The sequence below is a fragment of the Sorex fumeus genome, unplaced genomic scaffold (genome assembly GCF_029834395.1).
Source record: "Sorex fumeus unplaced genomic scaffold, SorFum_2.1 ptg000086l, whole genome shotgun sequence".
In the NCBI taxonomy this organism is placed as follows: domain Eukaryota; kingdom Metazoa; phylum Chordata; class Mammalia; order Eulipotyphla; family Soricidae; genus Sorex; species Sorex fumeus.
Genome location: NW_026606143.1, coordinates 23,761,815 through 23,784,465, shown reverse-complemented (window position 1 = coordinate 23,784,465; position 22,651 = coordinate 23,761,815).

Genomic DNA, 22,651 nt, shown 5'->3' with positions numbered 1-22,651 from the left:
TACTAAGTCGATTCTACTGAACTGCCAGCCAGATTAGCTAAGAATCTCTCGTGTGGCCTCAAGGCTACCTGGAAACTACTAGAGAGTTCTCCATCCCCCCAAACCTCCCATACAAAGGAAATAACAATGATGATGACTCTCTCTATGTACATACATATGACTATATAAATATATATATACACATATAAATACACACATATATGTATTTGAATATATATATATATATATATATATATATACATATATATTTAAATAGCACTGTACTGTCACTGTCCTCCCATTGTTCATTGATTTGCGAGAGCGGGCACCAGTAACGTCTCCATTGTGAGACTTGTTACTGTCTTTGGCACATTGAATACGCCAAGGGGAGCTTGCCAGGATCTGCCATGTGGGCGGGATACTCTCAGTAGCTTGCTGGGCTCTCCGAGAGGGACGGAAGAATCAAACCTGGGTCGGTTGTGCAAGGCAAACACCCTACCCACCGTGCTATCGCTCCAGCCCATATATTTTAGTACTTGTTTACTTTAAATATCACTAATCTTTTTAACTTTCAACTGTTTATGTAACAAAATGAATGCACATACACTAATTTATCACTTTTTTGATGTAGTCAAAAGACTGGCTTATTTTTAGTTTGAATCTGCAAATATAAGTTCTTGTGCAAAATTTCACATTCGATATTTTTTATTTTTTATAGTAATAAGATGGAAAACCAAAGACACTTAGAAAGAATATTTTATGTAAAAATTATTTCTAGAATCTGAATTTCCCATTTTAAAAGTCTCTTCCATATATTTTAGAAGCACAGATATATCAAGTGTTTAACAGAATAATTTGACTTTGTTTCAGCACTTAACCATTTAGTTTGCTTTGATCATATTGATTTAATTTTGCAATTAAAACAAGTCAAAATGGCACAGCAAATTTGAGGCAATAAAGGGTGATTGACAGTCATAGCACTCAAGTGATGGGGATGAAAGTTCGAGATTAGGAACCTCAGTCATGAACACTGGGGTTTTGAGAGTATGCAGTCAATGTGTTTAATAAATGTTCTAAAGATAATTCTTAGTATGGTGATTTTATTACATAAAAACTGCTCAAGAGGGGCTGGAGCAATAGAACAGCATGTAGGGCGTTTGTCTTGCACACGGCCGACCAAGGTTCGATTCCCAGCATCCCATATGGTCTTCAGAGCACTGCCAGGAGTGATTCCTGAGTGCAAAGCCAGGAGTAACCCCTGAGCATCGCCAGGTGTGACCCAAAAAGCAAAAAAAAAAAACAAAACCAAAAACCAAAAAACAAAAAACTGCTCAAGAGATTTTGTAAAGAGTACTGGACAAAGCATTAGTGTTTTCTCATGATAACATGAGAAATTCATGAGACAGTATATCATATTTTTACAAATAAATAACTGGTTTGCTGTGAAGTCAAATGCTACATCAGTACTTTTATGTTAATAAATAGTAAAATTAAAACTGAGACCTTGCCCTAGATACCAAGATACTCAGTACAGTTTTCATTCTATAACAGCCTCTATATTGGTATATGGCTAAATCAGGCATGCGTTCAGGGCAGCCTTAAGTTACAGTATCATCTGCATCTAGCATATATATCTCTTTGGGTATAGAGAGTCTTTTGGAGAAATATTAACTTAGAAAGTTTATGTCTGAGTCAGCTTTTTGACAACACTATTGAGCAAAATAATTTACTTTTATCTATTCTCTTTTTTTGGGGGGGGTCCACACCTGGCAGTGCACAGGGGTTACTCCTGGCTCTGCACTCAGGAATGACTCCTGGCGGTGCTCAGGAGACCATAAGGGATGCTGGGAATTGAACCCAGGTTGGCAGCGTGCAAGACAAAGGCCATACCAGCTGTACTAGTCCAATATCTACTGTTTGTTTATTCACTTACATTTTAAGAGTATTGTTGTTGACTATTGATGCTAAGTGAAATAAATCAGACAAAAAAAAAAAGGATCAAATTATTTCACAGCCCGGAAAGGTACCGAGAGTATTCGCCCGCACGGCAGAGCCTGGCAAGCTCCCCGTGACGTATTCATATGCCAAACACAGTAACAACAAAGTTTCCAATAGAGACGTTACTGGGCCCACTCGAGCAAATCAATGAACAACGGGAGGGCCTTTACCTTTTACCTTTATATGAATAATCTAACAGAGTCAAATATATAAAATGAAGGAGTACAATGGAGTTTACCAGGGATTGGAGAGGAAGTGTGTAATAATTTTTTTCTGTGATTTTTTTGGGGGTCTAGTATTGGGGTTACACTTGGTGGTGCATAGATACAATTCCTGGTTGTTACCGACAACCATGAGGGTACTGGAGTTCTAACCCAAGGCTCCACATGCAATGCATGTGCTTAGTCTGTTGAGTTCTCTCTCTAAAACCAAAAGTGTGGAATTATTAATCAACAGAGGTTAAGTTTCAGTTCTTACTTTTTAAATCAAGTCTCTTGCTTTTTAACTGTTTTTGCATTGTAGAATTCTATTTCTTAGTACCTTTACGTTAAGAATTTGCCATTTTAAATGATTATATATGTAAGGTTTATTTCTATAAAATTTATTGAATACATGATATCATCTAAAACTATGCTATTATCTGATACAAGTTGCTAATTTATTTTGACTTTTTTCATGGAAGCTTAAACTCTGAGATTAGGATGGTGATTACCACTTAGGAAAGATATTCAGTCAATATACTTTTTTTTTCTTTTTGGGTCACATCTGGCAATATTCAAAGGTTACTCCTGGCTCTACACTCAGGAATTACTCCTGGTGGTGCTCAGGGGACCCTATGGGCTGCTGGGAATTGAACCCGGGTTGGCTGCATGCAAGGCAAACGCCCTACCTGCTGTACTATCACTCCAGTCCCATAACAACAATCACTTAATCACTTAATCACTTAATCCCCGTTATTCATCGATTTATTCGAGCGGGTGCCAGTAACGTCTCCATTCATCCCGGTTGCGTGCTAGCGTAGCCCAATGGTATCTGTTCGTTTTAGGAACATGTAGAGCCTCAAACCGATCATTTAGGGTCTTGACGAAGAAGTCTGACCATCTTATAGGTGGGCGTCCACGTGATCTTTTGATGTCTCGTGGAATCCAATCAGTAATGGCTCTAGTCCAGCGGTTGTCTGTAAACCTCATTACATGTCCAGCCCATCTGATTTTTGATGTCTTGGCAAATGAGACAGCGTCTCTGATTCTTGAGCGTTGACGAAGATCAGAACTCCGGATTCTATCTCTCATTTGAGTGAATCGTGATATTCCAAGCATAGTTCTTTCGATTCCTCTTTGAGAGACCCGAATAGTGTTCTCATCCTGTTTTCGTAGGGTCCAGGTCTCTGAGGCATATGTTAATGCAGGAAGAATAGTGGAATCAAAGAGATGTGCTCGTAGTTGGAGGTTCTTTGTCCTTTTAGTTATTTCTTCAATGCTCTTGAAGGCATTCCAAGCCGCTCTCTTCCTGGAGAACAACAATATACTTTAAAAAGAACTCTCTAGTAGAAGGGCTCTACTGAGTAGGAAAAATCATGATACTACCAAGATCTTAATTGTTAGTTTACTCTTAAGAAAATCTGAATATTCAAAACTTAGGAGTATTTTATGTATTTGTTTATAATAAATGGTGGCCTACATAATATCTACTTCCCTTAAACACTGTAACCACAATATTATGAAATCAAATCTCATAAGAAACCATCATAATAGAAAAGTTAGGGGTCAAAGAGGTAAAAGTGGTTCTGGAAGCCTATTTGATAATCTTAAATGATGTCTCAGCTGTCATTTTAGGAACTTTGACTTCCCCACTTACAAGAAATATTGACTCAACACTGACAATATCCCAGAAGTAGAACTCAGTTTATTTTCAATATTATTCCTAATGATTTAGCCAGAATTCTTCAAAACCAAAATCAAGATACAGGATAGTTTATAAACCAAATCTTTGGAATTGTGCCTCAAGTAAAAGTTACAAACTTTGCTGGAATTTTATATCCTGTTTATTCAATTGTGACAAATGTCCTTGTACCATTTTAGTCAATTATGATGAGTTGAAAGTTTTTATTTTAACCAATTATTCACCATTTCTATTGGGTATCAGGCTAATTAATAAGATAACCTCTAACATGATGAATGAAACCCCAACATCTGATATGACCAAAGACAAAGAAAACTAATGTGTTTATAACTGCTGCCTCTGAGGTGGGGCTTTCTTTCTGGAAAAGTGATGTGGACTGAGGAGAAAGGAGGTGGCCACCATGTGGAAGTTTAAAATGAGTAAAATCATAATCTGGAGAGTTATAGGCAATATACCAATACACGTCTCTGCCATAGCCCTGAAAATTTGGGTTTTTGGAATTTCTTGGGTTATTTATTTATTTATTTATTTTTTTGGTCGCACCTGGCAATGCTTAGGGGCAGGAATTACTCCTGGCTCTGCACTTAGGAATTACTCCTGGCTGTGCTCTGAGAACCATTCAGATACTGGGGATCAAATTTGGATAGGCTGCATGCCCTACACACTGTACTATTTCTACAGTCCCAGTACTGACAATTTGGCTTATTCAGACCAATATTTGTAATATTTGGAATATTACAAATATAATAACACTTGCAATATTTTTTGAGTTTCTGTTTGTAGGACAAGTTGATGTGTACAAAGGTCAGAAGATCAAATCTGCTTGTCAAAAACCCACCCTCTAAATTACATCATCCATCTATTGGCATCAATCATACCATTATTTATTGGTTGTATTCTTTTAGGAAACAATCTAGTGATTCTCTAATGTTACCTTTAAATGTCCACAATGAGATATAGATAAAAGGGGACCCTTGTATACCACTCATGGGACTGTAATTCAGTAGAGGACAGTAATTATGAAAAACTCTGTGGTTTCTTAAAAAAGTTAAAATAGAACTGCTATATGGTCCTCCAGTACCATTGCTAGATATATGTTGAAAGAAAATAAATTATCTGTAGTGACAGTTGTATTTTAAACACCAGAGCAGTGTTATTCACAGTAGCCAAGATCTGGAACCAACCTGAGAATACACAAACAGGTAGGCAGATGAATAAAGAAATTGTACCATCTGTGTGTGTGTGTGTGTGTGTGTGTGTGTTATTCATCCTTAAAAAAAAAGAGAAGGAAACTTTTCCCATTTCTGATAGATGAGCCTGAGAACATTAGGCTAAGTTAAATAGGCCAGACATAGAAAGACACATACAGCAATACTAATTATATGCAGAATTTAAAAATAAGTCAATGAAAAGTTGAACTCATAGAATGGTGGTTACCAGAGGATGAAGACTTGAAGAAAATGGGAGCTCCTGGTAATAGAGTACAAATTTTCAGTTATGGTATAAATAGTTCTGAAGGACTATGGTACTATATATTGCCAATAATTAATAATGATATATTATTTTTGAAACTTGAATAATACATGTGAATTTTGAAATTTGCATAGAATAGATCTCAACTTACTACTACTACCAAAAAGAAAAGAGTAACAATCTGAGGTAATCAATATATTCTTTAGTTTTACAGAGGCAATCTTTTCATTATATATCCAAATATAAAATGTCATATTGCATACACTAAATATATATAGTTTTTGAAAGCCACACCTCAATAATGCATGAAAAATGAGATTAAATGAAAGAGTATTAAAGAAAAGAATATGTCTTCTAAAAACAGTTTCAGTCCAAGTAAATGGCAAAATAAAATATTCCCTATATTTATTTTCAGCATACCTCCAAAGAGGATTCCCAGAATACATTTTTCTCATTTTTTACATTTCTATTGACATTTCAGGTTCCTTTGTAACAGATTTTCTGCTGAGCACGTGTATGTATAAGCACACTTCAACCTTTCTACAAATACAGAAAATATATTACCTATAAACATATCATCTATACAATTTCAGTCAGTCATAGCAAATATAATTGTAAAAAAACATAAAGATTCTGATACAAATATATATGTATTTATATTTCTCTCTCTGTCTCTGTCTCTCTCCACACACATATATGCATACACACAAACCTTTTCCCAGAAAGATCTTAATGTCTATCACTTTTTCTCTAGAAGTCAGTTGCTGTTCTCTCTCTCTCTCTCTCTCTCTCTCTCTCTCTCTCTCTCTCTCTCTCTCTCTCTCTTTCTCTCTCTCTCTCTCTTCCTTCTCTCTTGATTATGGCTTTAATAAATGACTTGGCCTTTACATTGAGAAGGCAAAAATGCCATCATAGAGCTGAAATGATTAATGCTCATAAGTGTTTCATTTTTTTTCCTTTGAGGTGCATGAGAATACTCTAATCCTCTACAAATGTTTAGTTTGGTATGGCTGTGAGGTCCCTTCAGTTGACGTATCACAGGCAGAAGTGATGTGTCACTTCAGGATTTGATTATTTAATTGCTGATACAAGACCCACTGCATCTGCTCCTCCTCAGGCATGACAAGCGGGGTTGGGGGGGTGTTGTATGGATGAAGCAGGACTTTCCACCAGGCCAGATCTCTGAAGACTGAAAAAAACACAGATCCCCTACTAACTTGAGGAAAGCACGGCATAGGTGCAAAATCGAACCTCCTCTATTCCAAATTGTGATTGAAACAATGAATAGCAGTACCAGCAATGATTACCATGAGAAAAAAGTGCAACATCTTGAATTACCTAATATTTTTCCTTTAATAAAAATGAGATAAGTACTTATTTTTTCTAGGTAGAGAGGTATCTCCTAATTAGTATTATTTTTTAAACTATTTTCTATAAGTGAAACAATATTTCCATTAGATCAAAGAGGCTAAATGTTAACAGAAAGCTGGGAATTTCATAGCCATGAAGAACTCTCACTATATGTTCATCGAATAGTGGCAAAAAATTTAAAACAGAAGTTCATCTCTTCATTATAATGAGAGAGAGCTAGAACAGCAAATGAAAATGACCACATATGTTCAAGTTGGAGGTCACAATGATAGAATTATTTTATATCTTATTACAGCTCTTTCATGCTACTCTGACAGAGAAATAAAGTAAAATTATTTAACTACATTATAAAATCCCTAATCTAAGAGCAATGAAACTTATATGAAAGTTTACTCAATTATTTATATTATTATTATTGGAGTAAATAAATAGCTTTATTTGGGAAATATTAGGGAAAAATAAAAGATAGAAGCAGGAATTTCAGTTAAAGGAAGGACTCACACCCCCCAAATTGGTACTCACATACTCCAAATTGAGATTACAGAGGAAAATGACTTACATTGTTCATTACTATATAGTTTTATTCTTCCTTTTTTTAAATGTAAGAGTACTGCTATTTATCCATCCATGTGTTAAGCTTATTGAAGTGGACATGAACTCCACATTACTTTTTTCTTTTAATTTTTTTAATTGAATATCTGTGAGATAGACCAATTCAAAGCTGTTTATGATTGGGTTTCAGTCATACAATGATCCAGCACCCATCCCTCCCTCCACCCGTGTATATTTCCCACCACCAATGTCCCCTGTTTCCCTCCCACCATCCCCCAAAGCCCCACCTCCCACCCTCAGCTCTATGGGAGGCACATTCCTTCTTGTTCTCTCTCTCCTTTTCCTTTTGTGCATTATGGTCTGTAATTCAGGTACTAAGAGGTCATGGTGTTTGTTCAGGGCATTCAGTATTTTTATCAGGATGGTAAGGCTGGAGTTGCTTTTTAACTGGGTGGTAGCTTTGGGGTATGGATGTGACTGCTGAGGCTTCTGGAAGTACAGGCATGTGGGGGGAGGTAACCCATCCAGACCTCAAGGAAACTGGAAGATTTCAGTCACAAAACCCGCATACCCAAATTTTCAGCAGATTATATCTCAGTGAGGTAATTCTGAGATGGTGGAGTCAAGCTGGGGGTATGGCAGCGATTTTGGATAGTGAAAGCAAGTGGCTGCCAGGGGTTCCTCTTGGGTGGACTCCAGGCTGACATGCCCCCCTCTGATTTACCCTGGTCTGTTCAGCCCTGCACGGGCTTGAGATTAACTGCATGGGTTTGAGATTAATTGCAGCTTTTGATATCTGTCGAGATTTATGGGTCTCTGATGCAAGTTCAATAGATGAGCTTGTATAGCTGAGCAGGAGTTGGTTTGTGGGCATGGCTCCCACATACCTAACTTTTGGCCGTTTAATTTCTTGATAAACTTGGTCCCAAGTTGTTGGGGTCTGGCCAAATGCACAGTGGCGATTTTGAAGTATCAGGAAACCCGAAGGCACTATCAGGCTGTTGGGCTCCTTGCTCCACAGGTACAGGTTAATCTGCTGGCAGCAACATAACCGCAATTATATTATTCTTGATCCATTATTCTGTTAGTGTAAAAATGAATTCTACAGCATTGTTAATGTTTATTCTTTGTTACTTAATATATTACCATTCAGATTACATCAGTGATTTTAAAAATTGCTGACTGTGAAAAACAATGTTTTCTTTCACCTTTGTCCATTCTATGGTCAAACTTCAAAAGCTCTTAATCTATTTGGAATACCAGGAAATCCTTGATTTTGAAATATTTAGAGAAAATGAATAAAGACACAGTAAAAAATTGTAAATGAGCGATGAAAAATAATTAAATTAGTGATTTATAAAATTTTAAATGAGTGACTACTACTACTAATATTTTAAATGAGTGACTAATAATAAAGAAGTATATATCACTTCCTAAGTACTTCTCACTCCAAAATGTCTCTAGAACCTTAGAAATTAAAACAATGACATTTAACCTCTCAGTTGGTCAATTTAAGAGAATGCCAGGAATACAGTTAAGAAAGAGACTGAAATCAATTCTTCAGTCTGGTATAAGAATAATTATTAAATGGTTTTTGGTGCCAAAGCAATAGTAATCTATATACATTATCAGTAGCTGATTGGCTGCAATTATTCCTTCAGACATCTAAGAAAGACAAACCATAGACATAAAAAGCTCTTGCTCATTTGCATATTCATAATACCTCAGTGAATCACCAGGACTGGCACTGATGCTGCCTGAATATTAATGCAGAGCCAACAGCTGAGCTGAAGGGCAAAGCAATATATAGAAACAAACTGCTATTTCCCTCCGGAATTCACAATTTAACTTAATGGTGGATAGCTTTTAAAACAATTTTATTATTATTTTTTCCATGTCTTATTACGAGATTGCTCCACATCTCTTGAAATAAGTATCTACATTGGTGTAGGATTATAGTACACTTTCATTTGTGTTTTAAACTAAATTCAATCATGCAGTCTTCTTTCACACTAAACCTACAAACTATTCTAGTTTGAATGCTTGCACCCCCCCAAAAAAAGAAAAAGAGAAGAATCCAAGTTGTATACTGCATCCGGCTGAAGGACATTCTATTTTTATATGCTTTTAACAGCTTCAAATTTGTGAGCAGTTAAAAGTTCAGTTAGATTAGTAACTTTGCCTTCAGCCCTTCTCCCTGCTCTGCCCTCTAATGTTTTGTGAAAACCTCTGTGTCCTGATCCCACCCTCTGTCACAGCTCAGATGAGTATTTCTGCCTTGGCTTCTGCAGATAGCCACATATTGAGGCTTCCGGAAGAAATACTAAAATTCTTTCCATGAGGTGCAGCAGAATATTTGTGGAAGAATATGTAGGAGGAAGCTATGTATTTGAAGTTTACATGTGTGATGTATTTGTAGCATCGCCATTACATTTATACATCTGTGATCACAAGATTGTTTATTATAGCATTCTATTTTCCTTGGAGAAGTGACAGATTAGACAAAATTCTCCCAAGCCTTTGCATTTCCTTTTCCTGAATAAGGTGCTGTCTGCCAACAGGGTTTCAGAAAACAAACAGTAGATAAAACAGTATTTCTTTTAAAAAACATCCTCAGGTTTAGAAAGTGGAGTTCTGTACCTTACTGACTACCATACCTCCATGCTTTATTTTTATTGACTCCTTTTTCAAATGGTACTAAATAATAATCACAACAATGCCTAATCTTTATTGATTATACACTGTATCAGTCAATTTTTGCTACATAGCAAATAACCTCCACAACCAGTGGCTTAAAGGAATAAATTATTATTGCTTGCATGTTGTCTGTGGGTTGCCTGGGGTCTGGAGGATCCAGAGGTAGGGAGGTTCAGCTTGGCATTTTTGTTTCAGGTTGTAGCTAGTGAGCATGGCCCAACTTCTCACTGCAGGTCTATGAGTTGGCTACAGCAATTCCATTCCAATTGTTAGACTCCATCCATGGTATTAGCAGAAGGACTTAGGGTGTCAGTAGAACATGAGTGACTTCAATCCTCTTCTTTACTCTATTGGTCAAAATGAAATGCTGGGAAAAAAGACATTATCACTGTAGTGGGAGAAACTGAAAATTCACATGATGGGGGGTAGTGGAGGTAAGAAAGGTAATTTTCCACCCACACAAGGGTCAGATTCCTCTGTTAGCATGTTACCTAATTTTATTTCATTTTCAGAGTAGTCCATACATTATCTGTCATTATTTCATAAACAAGAAACTGAGATTCTGAGAGGTTAAGTTGTTTGGGATCTCTGCCAGCAAGTGATAAAGCAATGACTGATATCTCAGCATATCTTAAACACTATGCAATTTCTCTCAAATGTTCCATCCTACCTAGTTTGAAAGAATATTTCTATATTTAGTATAGAGATTATAAAGATATGGGATACAATGTTCAGTCATCATTATAATGGTAATGAGTAAGGATAGAGCATAACAAAATTCTGCTAGGATAATACTATTCATTTTAAGTCATCTCATCCTTAAAAATTCATTTATACATGAGACAGAATAAGGATAATGTCCTCAGCAGGGAAAAATCACAGGCAAATTAATAAATTAAATTTCCATTTATAGTTCTTTTGTGATCAATAATTGTTTCTCAGATCAAGAAAAAGCTCCTCGACAATAAATATCACATATAAAAATTATAATTGATTCACTTTTATTAAAAATTCACACCACACTAATATAGGTTTTTAGATTCAAATATCATTAATCAAATGCCACAAATGATTTTCATAATTACAGAGAACTTTAGTGAATGGAAGTTAATTGTTCCAGTGTCAGTAGAAATATAAGTTTACTCCTAATTAAAGTTCTCTTTAATTATCTTTTTGGTAATCAATAGCAAAGTGGTCTTAGAATATAACTATATTCATATTGGTTACTTGATTTTTCAAATCTTTTTTTTGTCTATTAGATATTCTCAGAAATTTCAAGTGGTTTAGTTGAGCAAGAAAAATAAGTGTATTCCAGAACATGCTGATGATTCTATATTGCTTTCACTCTGTTCCTTGTTGTATAAAATGCAGCTTAGTGAATACCATCAGTTATTAAATAGCATAATATTCTGGAATAAACATAAAAACACCAGGGTAATTTTAAGCCAAATGGACTCACATAATCTAATCTTTATGCCACAAAATTCCTCCCCAAGGTTAAACCATGTGCAAAGAAAATAGGTATTTAATTTAGTCAGAAGATCAGCCTTCATTAAAATGAGAATACTCTATAAAATATTAAAGTGAATGTCTATAAGTAGCTCATCAAATAATACATAGAATCCTTGTTTTCTATAGAAACTGTGCTTTTCAAGATTGGTAGTTGTACTAAATTAGCACTTAGTCCATTCCCTTTACTTTACACCCCTAACATTTCAGAATCTCATTAAATGCAGAGTGGAAGCTAGGGAGCTAAGAGGATTTCTTAGCATTTCCACTAAGGAAAGTGGATGGCATATGATAAATATTCCGTAGTTATCTTTGAAGAATGCAACCTAATGAGCCTCATGAGACTCAACAGTAGCAGGTGAATGACTTGTATCTCCTACTTGCTCTAGCTAACGACTTAAAAGAGAATCATAGTATATTTACTCAGATTTTAATCATCCTGAGAAAGAACTTTAGTCCTTTCCCTAGATTTCCAGTTATGTTTGGATGTTTCCAGGGTGGACCTCAAATGTGGTCATGGAAAACACTCAGCCATTTCTTTTGTTTGTTTGTTTTTGGCTTGTCACACCCGGCGATGCACAGGGGTTACTACTGGCTCTGTACTCAGGAATTATTCCTGGCACTGCTCGGGGGACCATATGGGATGCTGGGAATCGAACCCAGGTTGGCCGCGTTCAAGGCAAACACCCTACCTGCTGTACTATCGCTCCAGGCCCACTCTTCCATTTCTTAACTTCCAACACTTTCATCCATGTCTATGGCTTACAAAGACACTGGTGCATTGGAGTCAACTCTCCTTCAGCTTGCCACAGTTGTCACTTAACACCCCCAGGGAAACGCAGATCTGCAACCCTCCACTACAATCTTTTGTTCCTGATATTGCAGGCCCTAATAGTACCCAAGGGACCTGCTTTCTCTGTGCTTCCCATTGTGGCAGAGCAAGAGCCTATATACTGAATAAGCAAGTAGGGTCATCCTTGCCCTTCCTTCAGCCTTCAAGGCCAATTACAGTCAGATTGCTGAACTAGGAAAGGTTAATACCTGAGATAGACATCACGTTTATTGTATATACATCTGGTCAGTTCGATTCACAGGAAAATACACACACGCACACACACACACACACAGAGACAGACAGACAGACAGACAACTTTCTAACCTGCTTAAGCCTCTTTTCTCATTTAGAATAGATTTTAGCCTAAGTGAGAACTCTCTTACCTATGGTTGCCAATCACATCCTTGAGGAATGGACTACTGGAGAGAGAAGTGGAGATAAGACCCAGCATTAACAGGGTTTTACATATCTAAAGCATTCTGGCTTGTCATTAGCATGGACCTCCATCAATTCAAATAGTTTCTCCGAAGATTTTTCTGAAATTGGGACCCTGAGCACTTACACTGAGATTACAATATGCTTGGTCTGGAAGGAGTTGCTGGCATAGGTAATTTCTAAATATTCCCTAGATATTCCTAATATATAGCTCAGGGTTAAGAACCTCTGCTTCAGGGGCTGGAGCGATAGCACAGCGGGTAGGGCGTTTGCCTTGCATGCGGCTGACCCAGGTTCGATTCCCAGCATCCCATATGGCCCCTTGAGCACTGTCAGGAGTAATTCCGGAGTGCAGACCCAGGAGTAACCCCTGTGCATTTGCCGGGTATGACCCAAAAAGTGAAAAAAAAAAAAAAGGATAAAAAGAACCTCTGCTTCGGAGAATCTGATGAAAATCTATTTCACCAGATCAAATGTGTGTTTGGTTTTTTTTTTTTTTTTTATCATTTTGGCAAAATGCCAGGTGTCTGAAGATGCTGAAAGCTAGTTCAAGGAAAATTGTCTTGGAGCCAGGAAATGTGGTTGTTTCTCCATAAAAGTAGTGGGCAGTCTGCTAGAAAGGTTTTTAACAATGCTGTGTCCTAAAAATGAAACAACAATTAGCTTCACCTAATACACTGATATTTTTCTTAATGATCCCAGTATTAGAGTATTTTTAGTAGGTGATTAATAAATTAACAAATTCTTTTGTATTTCATGTTATCAACATCCACATCACTCCTGAAATTAAAGTGAATTTTAGATACAATAAATTGGAATCAGAATCACATAGGGAGAGTTATAAGTGCTTTACTTGAGGAAAGCAGAATGATCAAGCTTCGTTGACCAGCTAATTAACACTGAAGGAAAAAACTGTGTCCTATATATGAGTTAACCGTCACTGAGAAATGTTTCACTGATGGTATAGAAAGAGCATTCTAGAAATACTTTCAAAATTTGGAATAAATAACCACTTCCTGGGATGTAGAGAAACTGTCACAAGACTATGGTTTTACTATATACTATAATAAAATCATCAAAACTGTTTACTGGCTAAGACATTGTTACTACTATGAAGACAGTTATGAGAATTTTTTAAATTATACCTATAATAGAAAAAAACAAATATTTTCAAATTTTGTCAACTATAAAATTAATCGCAAACATATACTTAAGACAAATGGAGCAAAATATTAGGAGCCATTTGGGGAGTCTTACTCTTGTCATGATAAGCTCAAGAGAGGAGGAAAAATGAAAAAAGACAGCAAAAATGGGAAAAGAGAGGAAGGAGAAGGCAAGTTATTGTAATATGTGAATATTTTCCTCTGTAGGGAAGGAGATAAACACAGACTTTTATAAAGAAACCTACTGATGAATATGAAATTTAAAAAAGCCTTTATAAAATATAAAAATAGATGAGATCATTTAAAGTGAAAAGGAATATACACATATACACATGAAATAAAATATGCATAACATTTCTTTCCCTTTTTTTTGGTCTCAATATTACCATCTGGGGAACCACACATGCATGCACATATCTTTCAAAAGTGAGATGTTGTCCATTTTAATTTGTCATATAATATATTATTCATACCTATTATGCCATTAACTATGTTCCACAGCATCATCTTAAAAGCGCTATAGTTTTATATAGCTGTGGCACTGTCTCATTACCATAGCAATACCGGAGTGAATATTATCCTACATGTATCTTTGTGCTTAGATTTATTACCTAGGGAAATTTCTCAATGAGGAAATGCTGGTTCAAAAGAAATGGTTTAAATGGTTGGTTCAAAACACTTGTGACACTTTAGAAAAATACCTTATAAAATGGTTATCTGAATTTACAATTTATCTGAATAATATGCACAGAATCTTAAGAGACTAATCCTAATACTGTATTGGGGAGAATAAAAAAAAAAGAATTGATTTAATGCAAAGATGCTCACATCTTTTCTCTTGTACTTTCATATTTCCCTGCTCACCTAAGGCTTCTATTATCTGATAACAATTATACTTTTACTTCTCCTTTTCCAATTAGAGTATGAATTGTTATGGGTAGCAAACATGTTTTATTTGCTTTTGAATTCACACTATCAAATTTACATCTACCACATAATGGAAATTTAAAATATATGTTGTTGAAGGAATATTAGTAAAAGGCAGATGAAAATAATCCACAATGCCCCAAGCATCAAAACATAGAATAGGATAAATTATAGCAGATAAAAGCAATCTACTAATGGATCACAGTGATATCAAGAGAATTAAAATAATGCAACAGAGGCAAAGCTAACAATAGAAGAAGACAAAAACTCTTTAATGGTAAGAATTTCCTGTAAAAACATACAATAAGTATGGTTAAAAAAAAAAAAAGCTTAAGCATTATCTGCTAATGATTCACTGTCACTGTCCTCCCATTGTTCATCAATTTGCTCGAGCGGGTCCAGTAACATTGTGAGACTTGTTGTTACTGTGTCTGGCATATAGAATACGTCATGGGTAGATTGCCAGGCTTTGCCTTGCAGGTGAGATACTCTTGGTAGTTTGCCAGGCTCTCAGAGAGGGGCAGAGGAATTGAACCCAGGTCGGCCAGGTCGGCCTTGTGCAAGGCAAATGCCCTAATCGCTGTGCTTTTGCTCCAGCCCCTGCTAATGATTAAGTAACAAAAATTTGTGATATTCACTCCATGGGCTGGAGCGATAGCACAGCAGTAGGGCGTTTGCCTTACAAGCGGCCAACATGGCCGACCCGAGTTCGATTCCTTCGCCCCTCTCGAAGAGCCCGGCAAGCTACCAAGAGTATCTTGCCTGCACGGCAGAGCCTGGCAAGCTACCCGTGACGTATTCGATATGCCAAACACAGTACAAGTCTCATGATGGAGACGTTACTGGGCCCGCTCAAGCAAATCGATGAACAACGGGAGGACCGGGACTGTGACCGTGAAAATTCACTCCATAAGTAATTTTATGTTTTACTATGGTTTGAGTTTTAATAGGGTTATTTTGTGAGGGTGGGGAAATAACACAAAGAGCTGGAGATAGGGTTTACATTCTGGAGGCCTGGGTTCAATCCCCAGCCTCTAGAGGACCACCATGTGGTTCTCTAAGTATTGCTGGAAGTAGCTAATTATTACACCAGGTTAGCCCTGAGTTCTGCAGGAAGTGACCCAAACACCACCCAAATATTGTCCCTTTTAAAATATAAATATTTAGAAACTGTTTATTAAAATATGCAGTAAACAAAAGTAATTAGGGCTAGAGCAATAATACAACACGTAGGGAATTTGCCTTGCACATGGCCTATGCGGGTACAATCCCTAGTACCCTGTATGGTTCCCTGAGTACCACCAGGAGTTATCCCTGAATATAGAGCCAGAGTAAGTCCTGAGCACAGTCAGGGGTGACCCCCAAAGCAAATAAAACAAAGTAATGAATCTCTTAAAATACATGGGACCACTATAAAATTGATAAAATTGCCAACAATTAAAGAAGCTGAGTTTTTATTTGGTTGGGAGCCATTTCCAGCTGTGCTCAGGTCTTACTCTTGGTTCCTTTTAAGAGTCACTCCTCATATTGCTCAGGGAACCATGTGCAACACAAGATATTGAACCATACTAACGAGAATGGAAGGACAGTACCTTAGTCACTATAATATCTCTTTGGATCAGCAAATGAATTTTTATTTAATGGAGCCAGGGAGATAGTACAGGGGGAAGGGTGCTTGCCTTGCAAGCAGCTCACCTGGGTTTGATATCTGGCACACCATATGGTACTTTGCACCTACTAGGAGTGATCCAGATTGCAGAACCAGGAGTAAGCTCAGAGCATAGCAGGTATGCCCCACCCCACCCCATATCAAAAAAAGAAAAAAAAAAAAGAAAAGAAAAGAAAAGAAAAGAAATGCCACTTACTTAATAAAGAGACTTTGAGAAAATGGAAAGTTTTAAAATCTTACAAAGATTTCTTATGGGAAGGCCAGTATAATATTCAAATACATTCAGTTGCTTTCAGAGTTAATTATAACTTGATAAAATAGCGTAAGAAGTAGCTGCTTAACCTACTTAATGATTTTAAATGATTACCTCCTGATAACATCATATTTTTTGTTTGAATGAAAATATTCTACAGGGTAAAAGTAAAAAGATAGTCTGAATAGTTTAGATTTTTCTAATTCATGCAACCTTATGAAAATGCAGAATATATGTTTTTCAGTGTTATTTAGTTCTTTAAAATCTATTTTTTTCTATGCTTCTATGATGCAAAAGAATCCTATGCTATTCGGTTCTTTTGTTTTTGTTTTTTGGACCACACCTAGCTATGTTCAGGGCTGACTCCTGGCTCTGTACTCAGGAACTGCTGCTGCCAATATGTGGGGGTCCGTGGGATACCAGGGATTGGACCGTGGTCGGCTGCATGGAAGGCAAGCCCCCTATTAGCTATACCATGTCTCCTGTCGCCCGAAATCCAATATTATTTATATCATACAGATCTGTCCTCAGAATGTTCCATCTTTTATCTTTATAGTATATTTATGCCTTAAACTAATGGCATTTTTGGCAGAGAAATGGACAAGTCACATCTCCAAAAGAACGTGATACCTCTGAATCTTCCTAGGTAGATTGGTTTCAGCTGAGAATTCTGGGGCCTTCTCCAAATGAGGGCAGGCAGGTTCCCCTTTCTGCATGAAGGCCTAGTAGTCCACAGCCACACCCAACACCCTTCTACATAGAAACAGCCCAGCTCCATGACAGAACCTCATCAATCTGACAAGCCACCGACTGTTCCAGATCGATAGCTCCTGGACAACGCAAACTTCCATAGTACTGTCAGCCCTATAGGATGACAGTAAATCTGATTAGATGGTTGTACAGATGGCCAAGCAAAATGAGCCTAAAAAATAACACAGAAGACCCAACTAGCACCAACCAACCAACAAAGCACATCTTCAGACAACGGCTTTTATAACATCGTTGTGAGATTCAACAATCATCACAAATTGACTCTTACTGATCTAACTTTTTATAATTCTATTTTCCTTAGCATTTTAACAAACTGTATGAAGTTAGATTGTGCCTTCAAGGGGGCAGGCTGGGATGGTGGGTGGTAAACTGGGGACATTGGTAGAGGGAAGGGCACACTGGTAGTGGGATTGATGTTGGGACAGTTAGTGCCTGAGTCAACTGTGTTATGAATAACTAGGTAAATCACAGTGTTATAATAATTTTTAAAAATTAACGGCCACTTTAATAAGTATACAAGACAACAGCCATTTCCTTTTATTGTAGGGTATTATGCACATAAGAGAGAAAAAAATGGTCTAATGGATTTCATCAGTAATGACACAAAATCTTACCTTTATCCAGGCTAGTGCTTCTCAAACTTGAAGGTGCTTATGAATCTACTGAAGAATCCTGTTAGAAATAAAAATTTTTACTTAGTTTGGAAAGAGCTAAAGATTACGGATCTCTAAGCACATTTATGATACCTGAAGATACTGTTGCTTCAAGGATCACATATGATATGGCCTCTACAATTTAAAAGTCTGTGATGACATGGCTCAGAAGGAGAGGGACAGACATAGAATGACTGCACTCATTTGTGGAACATAAAAAAAAGACATAGTATGAGATAAATACCCAAGGATAGTAGAAATGAGCCAGGAGGATTTGTTCCCAGTTGGAAACCTGCAGCAGGTGCTACGGTAGAAGGCAGTTGGGATAGAGAAGGAAAGATGGAAAGATAACTGGAAATGATCACTCTGTGTAAGAACTGTGTGCTGATGGGTAAAGGAGCAAACTGATAACCTCTCAGTACCTGTACTGCAAACCATAATACCCAAAAGAGGCGGGGAGGGAGGGAGGGGAGGGAGAAAGAGAGAAAGAGAGAGAGAGAGAGAGAGAACATTGGTGGTGGGAAATATACACTGGTGGAGGGACAGGTATTGGAACGTTGTATGACTGAAACCCAAGCAAGAACAGCTTTGTAACTGTGTATCTCACAGTGGCTCAATAAAAATAAATAAATAAATAATAATAATAATAATAAAAGTTTGTGACATTTGTGCATGTGCTGGGCAAGAGGTGGGAAAGAGAATGAATGTCAAGGTGGAGCTATGATGAAATTGTTCAACAGGCATTGACAGGGAAAGATATTTATCTAGTGGTTTGTATTCTGTGAGTAGTTGCTTATTTGTTTGGGTTTGTAATTATTTGATTACTATAATAAATGAAAAAAATCATGTCTGATAAGCTAAACAACTAAGCTGTACATGAAGTTCAGAGAGACAGATTGTGGTTTTAATGACCTTTGAAAATGACTTCAAAAACAAATCTACTAAAGAAAAGGAAAGAGAGGACTAACATTAATTTTAGAGGGAAAATGAAACAACAGTTTCTTTCCACATTCTATTTTATAATATCAAGGGGAGTCAGGCAGAGAAGGAGAGTTCTAGATAGTTTCTGTGCTATGGAGAGAGAGCAAAGACAAATTGGACGTCACAAAGTCTAGTTCAGCTGGAGCAAATCAAATTCTGACAGACTCAAATATTTTGCTAGGAACTGAAATGGAAAAGAAGAGTATTTACTTGTCAAAATGCTTTAAAAATCATTTTTACTCTTCTGTGAACCTTTTATGCTATGATAGAGAATTCCCAGAATGTTTTTTTCCTTGATCATTATGAAAAATTAATTTATCAAGTTTCACTTCATATTTTCCTGTTTGGGTATTTTACATACAGATTTCTTTGGCATAAATGAGAGCTCAAGTTTTTAAACTGAATTGATAGAGACTGAGATGTTTTTATTTCACTATGAAAATAATGGATTTGCAAGCCCTATCTTATCAGTCTGCAGTGTTCCATCTTAGGGTGATGGCTCTGACTCTGAAAGCTTTCAAGATAAATAAGTGGTTCCAGGCAGTAAAGCTTCTTCCCAAGCAGAGAAAAAGGTCCCCATCCATGTAATCAGTCACTGAAGTTTTACCAATATAAAAATAACAAGATTACTGGACACGAGGAAAAAATATATTCAGAACAAATAGCCTCCAAGAAATACTCTCATGGGGAAATATTAATGAACTAAATATTAGTCCTTAACATGCCATTCAGATCACACAATTGGTTGTCAACCTATAGAACACATCCTATTTGGTTTTCCAAAAGCAGACCCTGAGATGAGAATCTGAAAATTATGGTATCTTTTCAGTGGAAAAAACAATCAAAGAAACAATAATATTAATAAGTAGGAAAAAAGTGGGACAAGGAGAAACAAAGACAAAAGGGGGAAAAAACAAGTAAAAAATTTGAGCCAAGTCACAGAGAGTAACTTTGAATTAGTGCTAAAGTCTTCTGGATACAAGAAATTACACTTAGAGTTGTCTCAACTGGAAAGCAAAAAAGCTGGAGTATGTATGGAGGGTTAGGAACCAACTAAGCAGCTTTCCAAAGTTAAGGAGTGCTCCTTGGGGATTCCTAAGTACCAGGAACTTCTGTTTCTCTCTATTCATGCGAATCAGTTCTGCAGACCAAGGGGAGTTTTCAGAGCAACGCAGGTGCTGGAGGATTGGGGTAAAAACTCACTGGGAAGTTGTGTAAACACAAATAGAAAAGGGGATTCAATTGACTGTTAAGTAGCACATACACTACTGGCAATACTGCTCAATTATGCAAAACAAGACCATAAGAGAAATACTATTTTTAAAAATATTATTGCTTCATTTTATTCCCAAAAGGTGATAATGTCAAACAATAAGGGAAAATGGGTTTGTCCAAGTCATAATAGGAAACTTTTAATTAATTTATTTAATGAATCACCATGAGGTACAGTTACAGACTTACAAACTTTTGTGCTTACATTTCAGTCATACAATGATCGAGTACCCATCCTTCCACCAGTTCCCATTCTCCACCACCAATGATCCAAGTATCCCTCCCCCAACCCCCACCCAATTCCCCCCACCCACCACACCTCTGTGGCAGGGCATTCCCTTTTGCTCTCTCTCTCTCTCTCTCTCTCTCTCTCTCTCTCTCTCTCTCTCTCTCCTTTTGGGTGTTGTGGTTTACAATAGAGGTATTGAGTGGCCATCATTTGGTCTATAGTCTACTTTCAGCACTCATCACCCATCCCGAGTGGACCCTCCAAGCACCCGTTATTTGGTGGTCCCTTCTCTATCTTAACTGCCTTTCCCCCAGCATGTCAGGCCAGCTTCCAAGTTGTGGAGCAATCCTCCTGGTACCCATCTCTAATATTCTTGGGTGTAAGTCTCCCACATAATAGGAAACGTTTGCAGTTAATTGTTTAATAAGCACTGTTTAAGGTAACTTCAAAAATGATTGCTTTATTGCTATACTTTGTGAGTTTCATTTTACCTATATTTGTTGCTGGTGTGTTCGTCCATCTAATGCTTTTAAAAATCTTCTTTAGACTGTTTCTGAATTGGCTGAGTCTTTTATTTAGAGTCACAAACACATAACTGAAATTTGCTTATGTGTAAGTGGTATATACTGACTGAAAAATCTGATGTGGGAGGAGTTGTGCTGGCTGAAGAGTCCTGAAATTAGCAACATTTTTTAAACTAAAGTAAGTCATCTTTATTCTGCCTCAAGCAGTAGGTGTTTCCTATCACACCAAATCCGTTAATAATATTAAGTAATACCATGTGAGATTTAAGTATGAATGACCTATGAGCAATTTTAAGCCTCTCTTCCTCTGCTATATTCCAAGTCTGAAGATGTTAAAGGTGAACTTTCTTAAAGATGTACAAAAGAATCTGCCTCTAAACATAGTGAACATTCTCATCTATTTGCATCCGTTTCATCTTTAAGGATAATATTTAAGGATGATAATTGTTTCTCATCTTAGTTGAGTGAGAAACCACTTTCCATAAAATCCACCGAGATTAAGAAGCATGAGAGAGGAAGAGGAGCTCCAGAACCCAGAGATACTCCTGACTTCCTGAAAAAAATGTTCTTGATCTTTGCATTTTCTTAAGACTGTTTATTCCTATTGACTAAAGATAATTTTGACTGTTTTCCAACTCTTTCAACTGAAATCATTCTAAAGGAAGCACACGATTACTAAATAGGATTAATATTTTTAGGTGGCATAATTTTCAAAATAAGTCATTAATTGAGTTCATTAAAACCTTAAAGCATGTCAATGTTTAGAAAGAATCCAAAATAAAGTATTGAATTTTACCTCCTCTACCATGGGAAGTTTGAACAAAGCTCATAAGTCATTATTAACATAGAATAAAATGTACACAATGAAAGTAACTTTCAAGAGAAAACAAAATTGTGTATTCAATGCTCAAAATTGACATGGCCTAGATAAAAATAAGCTAAAATATTTTATCAAAATAGTTTCAATATGTAAAAAGATACCATATCAAATGTGTCTGATTCTTATTAACTTACCTTGAAATAATCTGTTCTATTATTAGGATGGCAACATGCTTTGAGAGTTCTGGATTGCACAGGTCAGTTTATCCAGTGGTAGACATAGATCTGGGGTAAAGCAAAGATGGACCAGGGTGATTTGTGTAAGTTTTGAACACTGCATTGGATAGGGTTTTTAGCCTATTCTAATTAATTATTCACATCATTTTCCCTAACTTGTGATCAGTTAAAATACAACATCTGCCAAGCAAACCACTCAAAAAGATGAAGAACACTACATTTTTTAAAGACACTTCCAACATTATTCCGTTGGAGCAATTTCATTAGGTCTCAGAGACTTTCATTTTTAAGGAACTCCAAATTCAAGTTTTCACAGTTATTGCCTGTTTGTAGCTTCAAACAAAGGGGAGTATGGTGATGCATTACAACAGAAGAGCCTAAGAAGGATAAATGGATTGAGTA